Raw genomic sequence first — 17,500 nt, 5'->3', positions numbered from 1 at the left:
TCACAAAAAAAAAATCAAACAGACAAACAAAATATATAAAAAGAGGGAGCGGTAGACAAGATGGGGAGAGAAGGGGAAGCACACAAACACAACATTTGAGAGCAGGGACATCGAGAGATGTGTGGGAGGGAGAGGGCTTGGGGGGAGGAGGCGTGGCAAAGGGGAGAGGGGTGGGAGAAGTATAAAACACAAGGACACAAAGGACTTCCAGGAAAGAAGTTGGTATTTCAAAAAAGTGGATTTGGTGTGAAATTAGCGGAGGTAGAAAAGATCAAGGTTTTGGATGGGGGAAGATAAGAGATGGTGGTGAACAGCTGTTTTAATGACCTGGAGGGAGGAGTGGGATTGAAGAGAGTGAGGGAGTTTGTTCCAGAGGCGGGAGAAAAGAGAAATGAAGGAGTGAAGGTGAGCAGAGAGTCTTGATTTTGGCAGTTTAACCATAAGAGGGTTGCAGGCAGATCTTGTGCGACCTGTAGGAATATTTGGGGGACAGAGCGCAGAGAGAGCTGGGGGAGCAAGGCCGGAGAGGAGTCGGTAGAAGATGGAAAGACCACCAACCTGCCTGCGGTGAGTAAGTGAAAGGCCCTCGGAGATAGCTTCATAGCGGGAGATTCCAATGATTCTGAATGCTTTGGTTTCAACAGCGTGAAGACGAGCTAGGTGTGAGGCAGGAGCACCAGCCCAGAGGGGAGAGCAGTACTATTGAGCTGCGGATGAAAGCCTTGTATGTGGTGAGGGGCTCAGGTCTGCCAAGGAAGGACTTCGCACGATGGAGGATGCCCAGTCGGCGACTGGCTTTGGAGGCCAGCTTGGAAATGTGGTTTTCCCAGGAAAGATCATGGCAGATAGTGAGACCCAAAAGCTTGAGTGACAGAACTTCTTGGAGAGGATTATTCAGAAAGTGGATGGGAGGGTTGTCCAGTCGGTCTTTTCGGAGAGACATCGTAAGAGTGTGAGATTTGTCAGGAGTGAAAGACATGTTTCACTTGTTTGCCCAGTCTGTGATTTTGTCCAGGTCTGCAGAGAGTGAGGAGGCTGCAGACTGCCGATCTGAGGGATGAGGAATGGAGCGGCAGAGAGTGGAGTCATCAGCAAAGAGATAGAGAGGATTTTCAAGAGAGTCAGAGAGATCATTGATGAAGACCAGAAAAAGCACAGGGCCCAGAACACTGCCTTGGGGAACTCCAGCCTGAACAGGAAGAGGAGATGAGAGAAACCCATTCAGGGCCACACGTTGACTGCGACTGGAGAGGAAGTCCGCCAGCCATGCGTGGAGATTTCCATGGATACCAAAGGAGGAGAGTTTGGTGAGCAGAGCGGGGTGCCAGACCGTATCGAATGCACGTGATATGTCAAGGGAGACAGCTCTAATTTCCTGTTTGGCATTGAGGACCTCCATCCATTGTTGAGACAGCAGAAGCAGCATGTCCAGAGTTGAGTGACCTGGTCTGAAACCAAATTGATGATCAGAGATCAAGCCATTCGAGAAGAGGAAAGATTTCATATCCGAAGCAATGATGGATTCAATGACTTTGCTGATAATTGGGAGAAGGCTGATTGGTCTGTAGTTGCAAGGATCTGTTTTTGCACCTTTTTGTGTAAAGCGGTGATGTTGGCTGATTTCCAAGCAGATGGCAGATGACCTTGAGCAAAAGAGATGGTGAAGAGAACAGAGAGAGGGAGTGAAAGAGCCACCAAAGAGTGTGGTACTTAAAATCGTCTAAAAATGGACGACTTGTGTGTGTGTGAGGCATGTTTTTTTGTGGAGTTCTACTGGAGCTTTCTGATGTGGATTGTGGTACTTATTTCGTTTCGGTGGACTTCCTCATGACCTCCTGAGTTGATCAGGCCAACTAACTACAAATAATCGAGAAGAATTCCTATGTTTTAATCACACGCCATGTTAGGGTGTATAGAACAACTTAATATGTCTTTCCACGGCATGGCATTATAATTACAAAATAAACTAGAATGGCCCTCAGTGGAAAGCATACCTATGCCTGGTGAACAGTTTACGTTTTTTATCTCAGAGTAGACCAGAAGATCACAATACAGAATCACATTTAATCAAAATCAATCACAGGAATCACCATAGGTCCCTGATATACCCCTCGTTGTAGGTCATGTCACTCGATGGTGAAGAATCACTTAAACATTCTACTAGCTGGATCTGGATCTTCATCAAAATTGAATCGATTCTTCCTTGTCACACACACAACCGGTCCAACAAGTTTTGTCCAAATCCATCAATAAGTTTTTGAGATATCCTGCTATGTATCGTTTTTGGCCCTATCGCCCAATGGTGAAGAATCACTTAGGAAATTAAATAATTCTCATATCCGAATCCATATTCATATCTTCACCAAAATTGAATTGAATCGTCCTTGTCGGACACCCAACCGGTCCATCAAGTTTCGTCCAAATCCGTCCACAACGTTTTGAGATATCCTGCTATTTATCGTTTTTAGCCCTATCTATCAATGGTGAAGAATCACTTAAAAAATTATAGTAGCTGGATCCGCATCCGGATCTTCACCAAAATGTAATCATTTAGTCCAAGTCACATACACTACCTCTCTGCCAAATTTTATCCGAATCTGTCTGTCCACAACCTTTTGGGATATCTTGTTCACAAACAGACAGAAAGACAAATGAAAAATCACTCATAGGGCGACACTTGTCAAAAGAGAACAAAGTAAAATGACACTCGGTAGGGCATTCTTTTGACTTCACAAATAATTGGTGGTTGAATTATGTGACCTGATATGCAAATCTTCTTCAAATTAAGTCAATCGGATGAAAATTGTCAATTTTAGAAATTCGACTTTTGTTTACCTTTTGGCCTATGTTGACCTCAAAATAGTAGGTCATTATTTTCAGTAAGCTGATATGGAAATCCTATTCAGATTTCAAGTCAATCAGATGAAAATTGAGGATTTTAGAAATCTGGGAAAAGTGGTTGACCTTAGGCCTATGTTGATCTTTTGGCCTATTTTGATCTTACAAATAGTTAGTGATTGAATCCAGTTAGCGGATGTGAAAATCCTATTTCAAAATTAAAGTCAATCGGATTAAAATTGAGGATTTTAGAAATCTGGCCTATGTTGAACTTTTGGCCTATGTTGACCTCAAAAATAGTTGGGGGTTGAATTCAGTGACCAGATATGCATATCGTCTTCAAATTTTAAGTTAATCAGATGAAAATTGACAATTTACGATATTTGGCCTATGTTGACCTTTTGGCCTATTTCAGTAAGCTGATAGGCAAATCCTATTCAGATTTCAAGTCAATCGGATGAAAATTGAGGATTTTAGAAATTTGATAAAACGTGTTTGACCTTTGGCCTATGTTCACCTTTTGGCCTATGTTGATCTCAAAAATCGTTCGTGGTTTAATTCAGTTCGCTGATATGAAAATGCCATTCAAATTCCAAGTCAATCGGATGAAAATTGAGGATTTCAGAAATTTGAAAAGGTTGTGACCTTTTGGCCTATGTTGACCTTTTGGCCGATGTGGATCTCAAAAATAGGTGGTGGTTGAATTCAGTTAGCAGATATGTTAATCCGATTTAAATTTCAAGTCAATGGGACGAAAATTGAGGATATTAGGATTAATAAAAGTTTGTTGACCTTTTGGCCTATGTTAACCTTTTGGCCTATGTTGATCTCCAAAATAGTTGGTGGTTGAATTCAGTTAGCTGTTATGCAAGTCCTATTCAAATTTCACTCAATCGGATGAAAATTGAGGATTTTAGAAATCTGAAGAAAAGTGGTTGACCTTTGGCCTATGTTGACCTTTTGACCTCAAAAATATAAAGGATTCTGTCGGACCATGAACTCCACCATTTGCTGAAGTTTCGTGAAGATCGGGGTGAAAAGATAACCTCCATGAAAAGATAACCTCCAACCACCTTTGGTGGCAGAGGTACTAACAAGAAGAATGATAATATTGTTCAACAAAGCATATATCAATTAATAATATTAACTATTAATATTAACAACAATAATAATAGTCGTATCATTGGGCAATAATAATAACGAATATATAATTCCTGTCCTGGCCCAAGCACATCTGGACTTGGTGAAAGGCGACCAATTGATCAAGCAGTACAGCACTCCTCCAGTACAGCAGAACTCAATCCGAGATAGAATTGTGAGGACGCATAGATCTGGGGAAGGGTATAAAACAATTTCTAGAGTGTTGACATTTCCGAAGAGCACAGTGAGCTCCGTTATTAGGAAATGGAAAGAATACGGAACTACCCAGACTCTCTAGAGCTGGTTGTCCGACCAAACTGAGCAACCATGCAAGAAGGACCTTGGTCAGGGAGGTGACCAAGAACCCAATGACCACCCTGACAGAACTATAGAGATCCTTGGCTGAGATCAGAGAACCTGCCTGCAGGGCAACAGTCTCTGCAGCCATTCACAAATCGAGGCTTTATGGGACACTGGCAAGATGGAAGCCTCTCCTGAGAAAAAGGCACATGACAGCATGTGTGGGGTTTGCAAAAAGACATGTGAAAGACTCTGAGAGCATGAGACAAAATATTCTGTCGTCTGATGAGACGAAAATTGAACTCTTTGGCCTGAATGCAAAGTGCTCCGTCTGGAGGAAACTGAACACAGCTCTTCACCCATTTAACATCATCCCTACCATGAAGCATGGTGGTGGCAGCATCATGCTATGGGGATGTTTTTCAGCGGCAGGGATTTGGAGACTTGTATGGATAGAGGGAATAATGAATGGAGCCAAATACAGGCAAATCCTTGAGTATAAACTGCTTCAGAGTGCAAGAGACCTTCTTAGGCTGCAGCAAAGATTTACATTCCACCAGGACAATGACCCCAAGCATGCAGTCAAAGCAACACTGGAATGGCTTCAGAAGAAGAATGTGAAAGTCCTTGAGTGGCCCAGGCAAAAGCCAGACTTGAATTCCATTGAGAATTTGTGGAATAAAATTGAAAATTTCTGTTCACCTACACTCCCCACACTGTTCACCTAGTTCACCTATGCAAATGTGCAAGGAAGAATGGGAGAAACTCCCAAAATCCAGATGTGCAAAGCTAATACAGACGACATACCCAAGAAGACTCAAAGCTGTAATCACTGCCAAAGAGGCGATTCTACAAAGTATTGACTCAGGAAGTTGAAATGTTGTGTTTGTGTGCTTCCCCTTCTCTCCCCATCTTGTCTACCGCTCCCCTTTTTATATACTTTGTTTGTTTGTCTGTTTGATTTGTTTGTGATAAATGTTAGCTCTTTCACGAGCCTCGATTCTGTACACAAAAATTAAATATTTCTGTATTTCACCTTAATTATTTTCAAAAAATTTCTGAAAAGAAAATTCCATATTGACCGTATGGGGTATTATGTGTAGATGACTGACAAAAAATCCATTTTAATAATGCATTATAAATTCAGGCTGTAACACAACAAAATGTCAAAAAAGGCAAGGGGTGTGAATACTTTCTGAGGGCAATGCCAATTGACTTTCACAGAAATTTGAATTATCTTCCTGTATTGCACACTTCCAACTTCCCACAAATGTTTATTGGGGGATAACACCACAAAAGTGAAAATAATTAACCCAAACATTTGCACATAACTATACACACACACACACACACACACACACACACACACACACACACACACACCCAAACACGTATACACACAGGCACACAAGCACACACACACAAACACACACCCAAACACGTATACACACAGGCACACAAGCACACACACACACACACACACACACACAGACACAGACACACACACACATACAGACATATGAACACACACACACACACACACACACACACAATGAATTTCAATCGGTTAAAATAGACATAGGGGTTGGTTGTCCTTCTTCTAGTCAAGGAAGTTTGACGATCCTGTAGAATGTAGTTCACTCACTCTTTGCAATGGTTTGTAATGCTCTTAACATCTGGTATGGTGTAGCAGTTACAGAGTATCCTTCACGACATCAGTGTTTCGGTTCTTTCTTCTCGGCAATGCTGAATGTTCAAACTGAATACTTGGCCATTGATGTTACAAGTAAAGGAAAAAACTTTGACAGTCCTAGAAAACAATCACAAAGACTTTGCTATTTGAAGTTTGCTTGTTTCATTCATCATTTGTTGGAGAATCTTTGTGACACTGGTGATTGATGCTTTGTTTCAGATTGGAAGATGCACAATCATGATTTATCTCTGTGAAGATGCGAAATCATGAAACCTGTGACCATACAACTCAGGGACGTCATTTTCATCTCAGGAACACATCATTAGTCAATGGTCTAGTTATTCAGCACAGCTTTTCATTCCTTTTTCCGATGCGATGTTTCAGGATTTTGCAAGAATAACAGGGAAGTGGTCGGACTTTCACTCATTTATCAATGTTGTATGAGTGACAATTTCGGAGTGACAATTTGCATATGTCATCACCTCATTTATCAATCGTATGACGTGAGGATACATCGTGTTTGATTAAAATATATTCCATGTATTTCGTCTGCTCCTTATTTCCCAATAGGGATACAAAATACATCTTCCGCAGAAATTTGTTTTAAGTTTCCGTGTTTATAAAGTGATGCAGTATTTTTTTTTTGCTGCTGGATCCCTCTGCCCTATAATTACCCTCCTTTGTGGTGATAGAAGCCAAGGCCAGCCTAACAAAAAACAAAATTATATAAACACAATTGTAATTCAGCCTCTCCACTTGGCATAAAAAGTATGAATGTGCTCTTTGTTGAGATAAGGTTCGTGTCCTCTGGATTTTAGTCCACCGGGTTTGTTTCCTCTGCTCTTGCAGCCCGAGCAATCCCGCATCGAGTCCGGTAACGCATTCCTGGTTAAACTCCCAAAATCCAGGCTTTCCGCACACCTCTACTCTTTTCTCTCGTTTATGGAATTGCCTTCCTTAGGCGTTTCGATCGCACTCATCCGCCCAAGGCTTCAAGCAGCCGGAACACCACCGTCTCACGTCATCCCCCATCCATACACACAATCTTTTATACACCCTTTAATCCTACCTAACTCAACCCTCTTGTGTGCTGGTTTTCGTGTTTCGTCCGCTCCTCTCTCTACTATTTTCCTGGACACTCGTTCCTTTGCCTGTGTCTTACCGTCACCCCCACTCTCCCATTGTCAGTTCATGGTCTCTTTACCCTCTGGCATCTCATGTCATATAGCCTGTATCTTGTAATAAATAAATAAATAATCTGAGATTAAACACTTGACACGAAAAACAAAACCGATCGTCTTAAGTAGCCGGGCTTGGATCTGCTGATTGGAGGATCTGCTGTCTCCTTGTCATTTGACCAGATCCTCAGCTCTGATTGGTGGACGTTTTTGAGGGGCATACACACATACACCGGACAGACAAACAAACACTGTTCCAGATGGCAGTGCCTTACAGGCTTCGCTGCAAAAATATGGCTGCCGAACCACGTGACCGATGACGTCATCAATTGTTTTTTTTTTCTCGACCAATTTATCCCTACCGAGATCACGCTCAAGAAATTTCATACTAATCGGATCAATCGTTCTACTTGTTGATGTATAACGTCATAATGAAGGCACCTATGACATCATCTTTAACATATGTTATTCTCCATGGGGAGTACTTTACAATGAGCCACGTTTCAATTTTTTTTCTTCCATGTAGCGGTTTCAGAGATATAGAGGTGCAATGTTTTTCGGTTTTTCCAAGATGGCGCAGTACCAACCATTTCTGTCTGGTTATCACCATGGCCATTTAAATGAGATGGTATTGGTATTTATTTTCGGCTTTCAACCATCGACTATTTGTTTACTAATTCATTAAATTATTTACATGAGAATTAACATAATATGACTAGAATAATATATAATATAGCATATACATTATACAATATAATATAATATAATCAATATAATATGAATCAATATAATTAATATGACTAATTCATTAAATTATTTATATGAGAATCTGGTCAAACAATTGGAACATGTCTTTCAATCCTGACAAATCTCACACTCTTACGATGTCTCTCCGAAAAGACCGACTGGACAACCCTCCCATCTACTTTCTCAACAATCCTCTCCAAGAAGTTCTGTCACTCAAGCTTTTGGGTCTCACTATCTGCCATGATCTTTCCTGGGAAAACCACATTTCCAAGCTGGCCTCCAATGCCAGTCGCTGACTGGGCATCCTCCGTCGTGCGAAGTCCTTCCTTGGCACACCTGAGCTCCTCACCACATACAAGGCTTTCATCCGCAGCTCTATGGAATACTGCTCTCCCCTCTGGGCTGGTGCTCCTGCCTCACACCTACCTCGGCTTCACACTGTTGAAACAAAAGCTTTCAGAATCATTGGAATCTCCCGCGATGAAGCTGATTGTGAGGGCCTTTCTCCCTCTAACCGCAGGCAGGTTGGTGGTCTTTCTGTCTTCTACCGACTCCTCTCCGGCCTTGCCCCCCCAGCTCTCTCTGGGCTCTGTCCCCCAAATATTCCTACAGGTCGCACAAGATCTGCCTGCAACCCTCTTATGGTTAAACTGCCAAAATCAAGGCTCTCTGCTCACCTTCACTCCTTCATTCCTCTTTTCTCCCGCCTCTGGAACAAACTCCCTCACTCTCTTCAATCCCACTCCACCCTCCAGGTCTTTAAAACAGCTGTTCACCACCATCTCTTATCTTCCCCTATCCAAAACCTTGATCTTTTCTCTACCCACATTAATTTCACCCCAGAGCCACTTTTTTGAAATACCGACTTCTTTCCTGGAAGTCCTAGTCGTGTCCATGTGTTTTATACCTCTCCCACCCCCACCCCCTTCCCCTGCCTCCTCCCCCTAAGCCCTCTCCCTCCCACATATCTCCCGATGTCCCTGTTCTCTACTGTTGTACTTGTGTGCTTCCCTCTCTCTCCCCATCTTGTCTCCCGCTGCCTTTATTTTATGTTTTTATGTGTCCGTTTGATTTTTTGTGATTAATGCTAGCTCTTACACGAGCCTCGACAAACAAACAAACGAATCCAAATGCAATGCCTGGCAAGGGTATTTGCAAAATCCATATAAAAAAACGAGAACGACACTCGGTAGAGAGCATACCTCCGCCAAGCTGAACAGTTTATGGTTTCTATCTCATTGATAGGCCGAAACTGGATTCGGACCTGAACCAAAATCGAATCGATTCTTCCTTGTCACACACACAACCTCTCCACTAAGTTTTGTCCAAATCCGTCCACAACGTTTGGAGATATCTTGTTCACAAACAAACAAACAAACAAACAATCAAACAGACTGACAGACAGGGGTGAAAACATAACCTCCATCCACCTTCGACGGCGGAGATAAAAAGTGGGAGCAAAAATGGGGATGCCCCGAATGAATGAATGCATCTCATTTAAATAAAGGAAATAATGAGTTCATCTTTGATCTGAGATTCATGCCCAGGTGTACAAAAACCGAAAAAACAGAAGGCTGCATTTTTCATGAGGATATGAACCTAATCATTTGCAAATCTCAGGTAATGGCAGGTGCAATGCCCTCCGAACTGGCAGGATAGCATAGAGGTTTGCTCACTCACCTCTGAGATGTCTCATCTCGGTTGGAATTTCAACCCAGCTATAAACTGCCATCCTGCAAGATAGAGCATTCATGTGTTTCTCAGAAGTAGATTAAGCCAAAGGACATGTCTGCCAGCTGTAGTCATTGGTGGACCTTCAAGATCCCTTGGTGTCCTTCGCGAAGAGTGGGTGAGTTATCTCCGGCATCCAGAACAAGTTCCAAATTTCTGCCCTGATTGATTGACTGCTGGGAAGGTAACGGCACACCACCAGAACAACCCTTTCCAAGAGGAGCACCAATGCTTTGTAAATACAACGATATTACATACGATTATAGTATGACTATACTATATTACTATTATATTACTATTACTATACTATATTACAACGATTGTAGTATGATACAACGATGATGATGATGATGATGACGTTGAGGGTGATGCCTTCCAAAGATCTTTAAAATATACCAAAAACAAATTAACTTTAAAAAATAGCGCATTTGAGTTTAAAATGTAATTTTGTGATTTTAGACGATGTATTGAATCATACTAAAATACGCCATTTCGTGTCTGTCTATCTGTCTGTCTGATTAATTTTTGATGCCAATACATTCCGTCATTACTTATCCAATCTCAAACAAACTTGACAGGATGAACAAGGGTTACATAATGAAGGTTGTAGCGCATTTTTAGCTCTTTCACGAGCCTCGATCTTGTATACAAAAAAAAAAAAAAAAAAATCATTTGCCCCCTTCCCCAAGGGGCTTTTCTCCCCCGAGCGGGTTTTCCCCACCATTGCCGTCAATGGCATTGCGTGTTGAGGTGTAGATAAATGTTAAATTAGCTTTATAGTGGCGTTTTACCAAAGAAGAAGATTTATCGTGGTGTTTTTCTAAAGACGCTTTTAATAACAAAATTAATGATAATCGCATATTGTTAATGTTATTACAAAACAATATTAATACTAATAATGTCCCACTTCCCCCAAGGCATTTTTCCTGCAGTGATAATGTGTATAAATAGCTTATCCTCTTGGTAAGTGTGACGTAAGGTGCGCGTTTGGACCCAGAAACAAAATTATGACGCGGCGCGTTACGTCACGGCTTACCAAGAGGATGGTTATAATGGCGTTTCCGTGGGAGCAACGGCTTCTACAGGAAGTAAAAATATTACTAGTACCGACTGCAAAGCCGCAATGAGCCGGCGAAGCCAAAGCCTCTTGCCACTATTTTACCCATCACTATGGCATCAGTAGGTTAGGTAGTTGGTAGTAGGTAGGTGTAGTAGGTACCGTACCTGGTAAGACTTGGTAAAAGAGAAGAGCAGACAGTCCTCAAAAAAACGTGACCCATCACCAGGGACATCTACTGCAGCATATTCCCAAAAAGAAGACAATGGTGTCACATCCGATGGCTTTACTTGGTGCAACGTAAAAACCTCTCTCAAGTTACCACGGACTGTTGTCGAATCATGTTTCAGTGATGATAGCACTGGTGGAGGTTGTACCATTTTTCCTTTCATTTCGGTTCTTGTTCTTTCTCTGTTACAGACAACAGTCCCCAAAGCAATGACGATTTAGCTTAGGAAATTTGAGTATATGATGAGAACTATTTCGAGCAGTATATGCTTACGCGTGATTCGGTTGTTTTGCACCAACCTCGTTCCCGGCGTCGCAGACGTGTCGAGGGCGCTGGTAAGATGTCCTGTATCGAGGGCGCTGATTGGCTGATTCGGTTCTCCGACGGCCACGAGATTTCTAAAAAATAATTCTTTGTCAATGTTAGAATATTTGACACCGTTTTCACCGTCCGAAACGCGTAATAAGCTTGTAAAAAAATATTTTTTCAAATGCTCGAATCGCATTGGTTCTAGTGTTTGATGACGATTTTCGTTGAAGATAACGAGGTTGGTCTTAACGTATTTTAATTACTAATTAGAGGTTTCATTATATTGTGAATCAAAGAACGACGGGTGAAACAAACTCCTATTGAACTTTTTCGCAATTGTTTTATACAAACTTCCGCATCCGGTCGATGGTGCCCACGCACCCCACCATTGAGCGCTTTCATTTTAGAAATATTTTTGCAAATGCTCGACTCTCATTGGGTCCGGTGTTTGGTGACGCGTTTTGTTGAAGATAACCAGGCCCGTGCGGGCCGATGTTGGTCTTAAATTATTTTATTAATACATCGGAGGTGCATAAGATTGTGAATCGAACGACGACGGGTGAAAGAAACTCCTAATGAACGTTTTAAATTTGTTATGCATACTTCCGCCTCCGCAAGATGGCTGCGCCCACTGCGCTTCGGATTCTCGAGCCAAGGCATAATTAGGTTTTCAACATAATACGTACTCGTTTATTGACAACACCGGCTTCGCCGGCTATAAACCACAAACACGTTTGCTTAGCTTTTTAAACAGTCGCTAATGCTGTTTATAACAATAAATGAAGAAATTTGGAGGAATCCTGATATCCGTGAAGTAAGGTTTACTTACAGAACTGAGCGAAGATCTACTGTGCTCTATTATATATACCCAACAAGGGTTGGGTCAATACCATGACACTTCTTGGTGCTAACATGGCGTTTTTCGTGGCGGCCTTTGGAAACTCGCTCCTGCTGTTTAACACGAAACTGAAAGGGAGGAAGTGCTCTGGTTGTGCTCATTTACCAAGCAGATAGCTAGCGCTTGCCAAGCCAGCTGTTCCTTAACGGTTTTGAATGGAGTGCTTGCTGGAATGCTCAAACCACTTGGTGATCTCCACACAAGAAACTTGGTAAATGAACACACACCCAATGTTCTTGAGATCCGACTATCAATCGACTGTAATCTATATACCCCAAAGAGGAATGACCCTTCTTGCTGCTCCTGTCGCGAGCGGGTGTACTAGTTGTGATAAATTTGACTTTTCCTTTCTAGTGGAAATGGGCTTGTTGGCGCGAGTGATCTATGAACCTGGTCCGCATCGGTGTAGCCCTGAACAAGGTGCGCACTTTGCAGCTTTTGCTGTTTTATTGTCTGTTTGTGGACTCGCCCAGGAATCGCGTCGCCAGCTTGGTTCCCAGTTGCACAGGAACGCCTCTATCCCCCCTCCCCCCCACCCATCCTCCCCTCATCCTTATGCTCCCTATCTCGCCCGTGACATGTTAACAGGACGTTAATGAGACTCGAATGACTGCTTGCTAATGTACGTCGTCCTGGGATAGGTTCGTGACGTTTTCCTCCGATCGACAAGGACTGCATTCTCAGCGTTAACTTTACAGAATTGGTTACAACATAAGACGTTGTTATTGTCGCCCGAGAATCATAAAACATGTATGGAACTAAAAGCAAATAAAAACAAACCAGGTGAGAGGATAACCCCGACAAACACCTAAAATCAAGATGGGTCTTTTTAGACATAACATCTCATTTGTTCGAGTTAGACGTGCAGAGAGGAGTCTGTGGGTGCAGCGAATGTCACCATTTATTGGAACGGAAGGTTGCTGAAGCATTTCACATTCAAAGGATTCACCTCCCCTTTACTGTTATACACCATGTACTGTGTATTCTTAATGGCACCCATCATAAATCCAGCCTTTATACCATCGTGGATTCAATCGAACTCCAGAACTGCCTCCATTCCATCAAAAGAGGAATGTCTGTCTCCCTTACATGTGTAACATTTCCACGGTGCCACTGTTATTGGTATTGTTCTAGTACACGTTTACAGAAAGTATTGCTCATTGCTAAGTGATGAATACAACATGAAATATGACGATTTGAGCATACATATACATATATGCGCAATCGTCTTTGAGTTATCTCATCTGGGTTTGACTCTCGACCCGGCTGTGAACTACCACCCTGGTGTTCTGTAGGCAGGGTGAGGCATCCATGTGTATGCCTTCCCAATGATGGACATTAAACTGTCTCATCTGCAAGCGTTAGTTGGTGGACGTTAAAGATCCTATGGCGTTCTGCGGGAACAGTAGGCGAGCTATCGCCGGCACCCTGGACAAATGGCAAATTCCTGTTTTAACAACTTCTGGAAACGGAATGGCAAACCACCCAGGATAACACTTGCCAAGAAACTGCTTTGGTACCAGCACATGGTACAGTATATATATATATATATATATATATATATATATATATATATATATATATATATATATATATATATATATATATATATATATATATATATATATATATATATATATATATATATATATATATATATATCTGTGCAGCGTCTGTCCTGTCCTGTGTTGTCTTGTGTTGTGTTGTCTTGTCACTGAACTACTTTCTCAAACTTTTGTGAAATCGTACCAAACTTCTGGTGTGCACATATCTCTCCCGTCGGTATGTCCTAAGGGTATTTTTTTTGAAATTTTTTTCAATTTTTTATTTATTTATTTTTGGAATTTTCTTTAAAAAAAATTTTTTTTCAACTTCAATTGTTTAGAAAATGTGATATCATGTATATTACAAATACATTTGTGCAAAATAATTGTTTGAATTATGATTGGTTTGAACCATGACAAAACGGCAACTCGGGTACAGTCATTTATCTACATATCTGCACATCTGGGCAGTGTCTGTGTTGTCACTTAACGACTCCCTCAAACTTTTGTTTCCGTGGTTGTGAAGTGTTTTTAATAACTTTGTGGTGGTTTTGAATCACGTGGTGGTGAGGTATTTTGAATTATGTGGTGGTGAGGTGTTTTTAAATGATGTGGTGGTGAGGTGTTTTGAATTACGTGGTGGTGAGGTGTTTTGAATTACGTGGTGGTGAAATATATATAATTACGTGGTGGTGAGGTATTTATAATTACGTGGTGGTGAGGTGTTTTTAAATATGTGGTGGTGAGGTGTTTTGAATTAGTTGGTGATGAGGTGTTTTGAATTACGTGGTGGCGAGGTGTTTTGAATTAGTTGGTGATGAGGTGTTTGGAATTACTTGGTGGTGAGGTGTTTCTAGATGACGTGGTGGTGAGGTGTTTTTTATTTCGTGGCTGAGAGGTGTTTTTATTACGTGTTTAATGGCTGTGAGTTGTTTTTAATTTAGTGGCTGTGAGGTGTTTTTATTATGTGTTTTATGGCTGTGAGGTGTTTTTAATTTTGTGGCTGTGAGATGTTTTTATTACGTGTTTTATGGCTGTGAGGTGTTTTTAATTTCGTGGTGGTGAGGTGTTTTTATTACGTGTTTTATGGCTGTGAGGTGTTTTTATTACGTGTTTTATGGCTGTGAGGTGTTTTTATTACGTGTTTTATGGCTGTGAGGTGTTTTTATTACGTGTTTTATGGCTGTGAGGTGTTTATAATTTTGTGGTGGTGAGGTGTTTTTATTACGTGTTTTATGGCTGTGAGGTGTTTTTATGACATGTTTTATGGCTGTGAGGTGTTTTTAATTTCGTGGTGGTGAGGTGTTTTTATTACGTGTTTTATGGCTGTGAGGTTTTTTAAAATTACGTGTTTTATGGCTGTGAGGTGTTTTTATAACCTGTTTTATGGCTGTGAGGTGTTTTTATTACGTGTTTTATGGCTGTGAGGTGTTTTCAATTTCGTGGTGCTGAGGTGTTTTTAATTTTGTGGTGGTGAGGTGTTTTTATTACGTGTTTTATGGATGTGAGGTGTTTTTATTACGTGTTTTATGGCTGTGAAGTGTTTTCAATTTCGTGGTGGTGAGGTGTTTTTAATTTCGTGGTGGTGAGGTGTTTTTATTACGTGTTTTATGGCTGTGAGTTGTTTTAAATTACTTGGTGGTGAGGTGTTTTGAGTTACTTGGTGGTGAGGTGTTTTGAATTACGTGGTGGTGAGGTGTAATCGTCCCAAACTTCAAGTCTTCACCTACTCCTCCCCTATGTATGTGCTGATGGGTTCTTATTGAAAAAAAAAACATTCAACCTAAATCTTCAACATAAATTGCCTATAAAAATGTAATATCACAAACACAACAAATACATTTGTGCAAAATAATTGTTTGTATTATGATTGATGTAAATCATGACAACACAGCAACTCAGGTGCAGTCATTATCCTCGGCTAAAATAAGCCCGTTCCTCAGTAACGACGCTTGGTGAGGCAGGCGCAGCGAGCCGAGCCAAGCTAGTATATATATATATATATACATATTTTCTATCTATATACATAAAAGAAAGTTTTTGTTTGTTTGTTTGTTTGTTTGCGCAAGCTAATCTCTTGAACGGTGAAAGATAGGAAGAAACCTCCAATACAAAAAATGTCGGGACGGGCCGCGGGAAGGTTATAGGCTAGGTGGCGAGGCCGGACGAGGCCGCTTCACCCGGGCTGGGCCCATTTCGCATTTAAAAGCTGAGCTGAATTATAATAGTCAATCGTCTACGGCCGCGAGTAAAAGCTGAATTATAGTAGTAAATTCATTCAAAAAGAACTGAAAATGTTGGGACGGGCCCCGGGAAGGTTATAGGCTAGGTGGCGAGGCCGATCGAGGAAGCTTCGGCTGGGCTGGGCCCATTTCGCAATTAAAAGCTGAGCTGAATTATAGTAGTCAATCTTCTACGGCAGCGAGTAAAAGCTGAATTATAGTAGTAAATTCATTCAAAAAGAACCAGGGCAACGCCGGGTGAATTCGGCTAGTATATATATATATATATATATATATATATATATATATATATATATATATATATATATATATATATATATATATATATATTAAAGGCACTTGGAAACTGGAGGAAACTCTGACAGGAAGAGGTCTGGCAGACCCAAAGCCACAAGAGAATCAGAAGACAAGTTTCTGAGAGTCAACAGCTTGCGTGATAGGTGCCTCAAAGGACAACAGCTTCAAGCACAGCTTAACAGTGGTCGAAGTAAGCAAGTCTCAGTTTCAACTGTGAAGAGAAGACTTTGAGCTGCAGGTTTGACAGGTCGAGTGCCAGTAAGAAAGCCATTGCTAAGATGGCAAAATAAGAAAAATAGGCTTGCCTGGGCCATGAAGCACCGCCAGTGGACTACTGAAGACTGGAAGAAGGTCTTATGGACCGATGAATCAAAAGTTGAAATATTTGGTTCATCACGCACGGTTTTTGTACGCCGTCGAGTAGGCGAAAGGATGGTTCCTCAGTGTATGACACCAACTGTCAAACATGGAGGAGGAAGCGTGATCGTCTGGGCTCTATTGCTGGATCCAGATTCGGCGACTTGCACAGAGTGACTGGCACCCTGAACCAAAAGAGCTACCACAGCATTTTGCAGCACCATGCAATACCCCCTGGTATATGCCTAGTTGGTCAGGGGTTCATCCTACAGCAAGAAAATGACCCTAAACACACTTCCAGGCTATGTTAAAACTACCTTCGAGGAAACGAACAAGAAGGTAGGCTTCAAGTCACGGAATGGCCAGCACAGTCTCAAGACTTAAACCCCATCGAGCTGGTTTGGGATGAACTGGACAGAAGGATGAAAGCAAAGCAACCTACAAGTGCAACACATTTGTGGGAACTTCTGCAAGTGTTGGGAAGAATTTCCCGAACAATATTTGATTTCCATTGTAGAAAGAATGCCACGAGTGTGTTCGGCGGGTATATCTGCCAAAGGTGGCTACTTTGCCGAGTCAAAAATTTAAATGAAATTTTGTTAAACAAAATGATTCTATTATTTCTGTTTTTATCTCCAATTGTTTATTTGTTCTATGCTAAATTTCAGAGTACATTGAGACATTAAACTGCGTAAATTTCAATAAAAGCTGGAAAAATTGAGGTGTTCTAAAACTTTTGAATGGTGGTGTATGTGTGTGTGTGTGTATATATATATATATATATATATATATATATATATATATATATATATATATATATATATATATATATATATATATATATATATATAGTTTTGATGGTGTAGGAAACTGTACTCACTGACACCTTGGCTTTCTTTGCAATTTCTCTGAAGGAAAGACCTGCAATATGTCAAAACT

General features: G+C 41.1%; 1 protein-coding gene and 1 long non-coding RNA gene across 3 annotated transcripts in view; both read right to left on the bottom strand.

Annotated features, from left to right (window-relative positions):
• LOC137432649 (F-box only protein 25) overlaps window positions 1–17,500 on the bottom strand; it is a 742,106-nt gene that overhangs the window by 589,740 nt on the left and 134,866 nt on the right. The gene's annotated exons all lie outside the window — the stretch shown is intronic.
• The window catches only part of LOC137432650 (uncharacterized), a 138,346-nt gene that overhangs the window by 116,739 nt on the left and 4,107 nt on the right, over window positions 1–17,500 (bottom strand). Inside the window, exons 1-2 of one of the 2 annotated variants that reach the window (XR_010985537.2) lie at window positions 11,213–11,289; window positions 11,007–11,095 (exon numbers count right to left, since the gene is read on the bottom strand). The exons of the other annotated variant lie outside the window; for it this stretch is intronic. This is a non-coding gene — a long non-coding RNA (uncharacterized LOC137432650). Of the gene's footprint in view, window positions 1–11,006; window positions 11,096–11,212; window positions 11,290–17,500 lie in introns of those variants that run through there. 2 annotated transcript variants of the gene reach the window in all.

The sequence above is a fragment of the Myxine glutinosa genome, chromosome 8 (assembly GCF_964187855.1).
Source record: "Myxine glutinosa chromosome 8, kmMyxGlut1.1, whole genome shotgun sequence".
In the NCBI taxonomy this organism is placed as follows: Eukaryota; Metazoa; Chordata; class Myxini; order Myxiniformes; family Myxinidae; genus Myxine; species Myxine glutinosa.
This window is presented reverse-complemented; position numbering and strand designations above follow the sequence as displayed.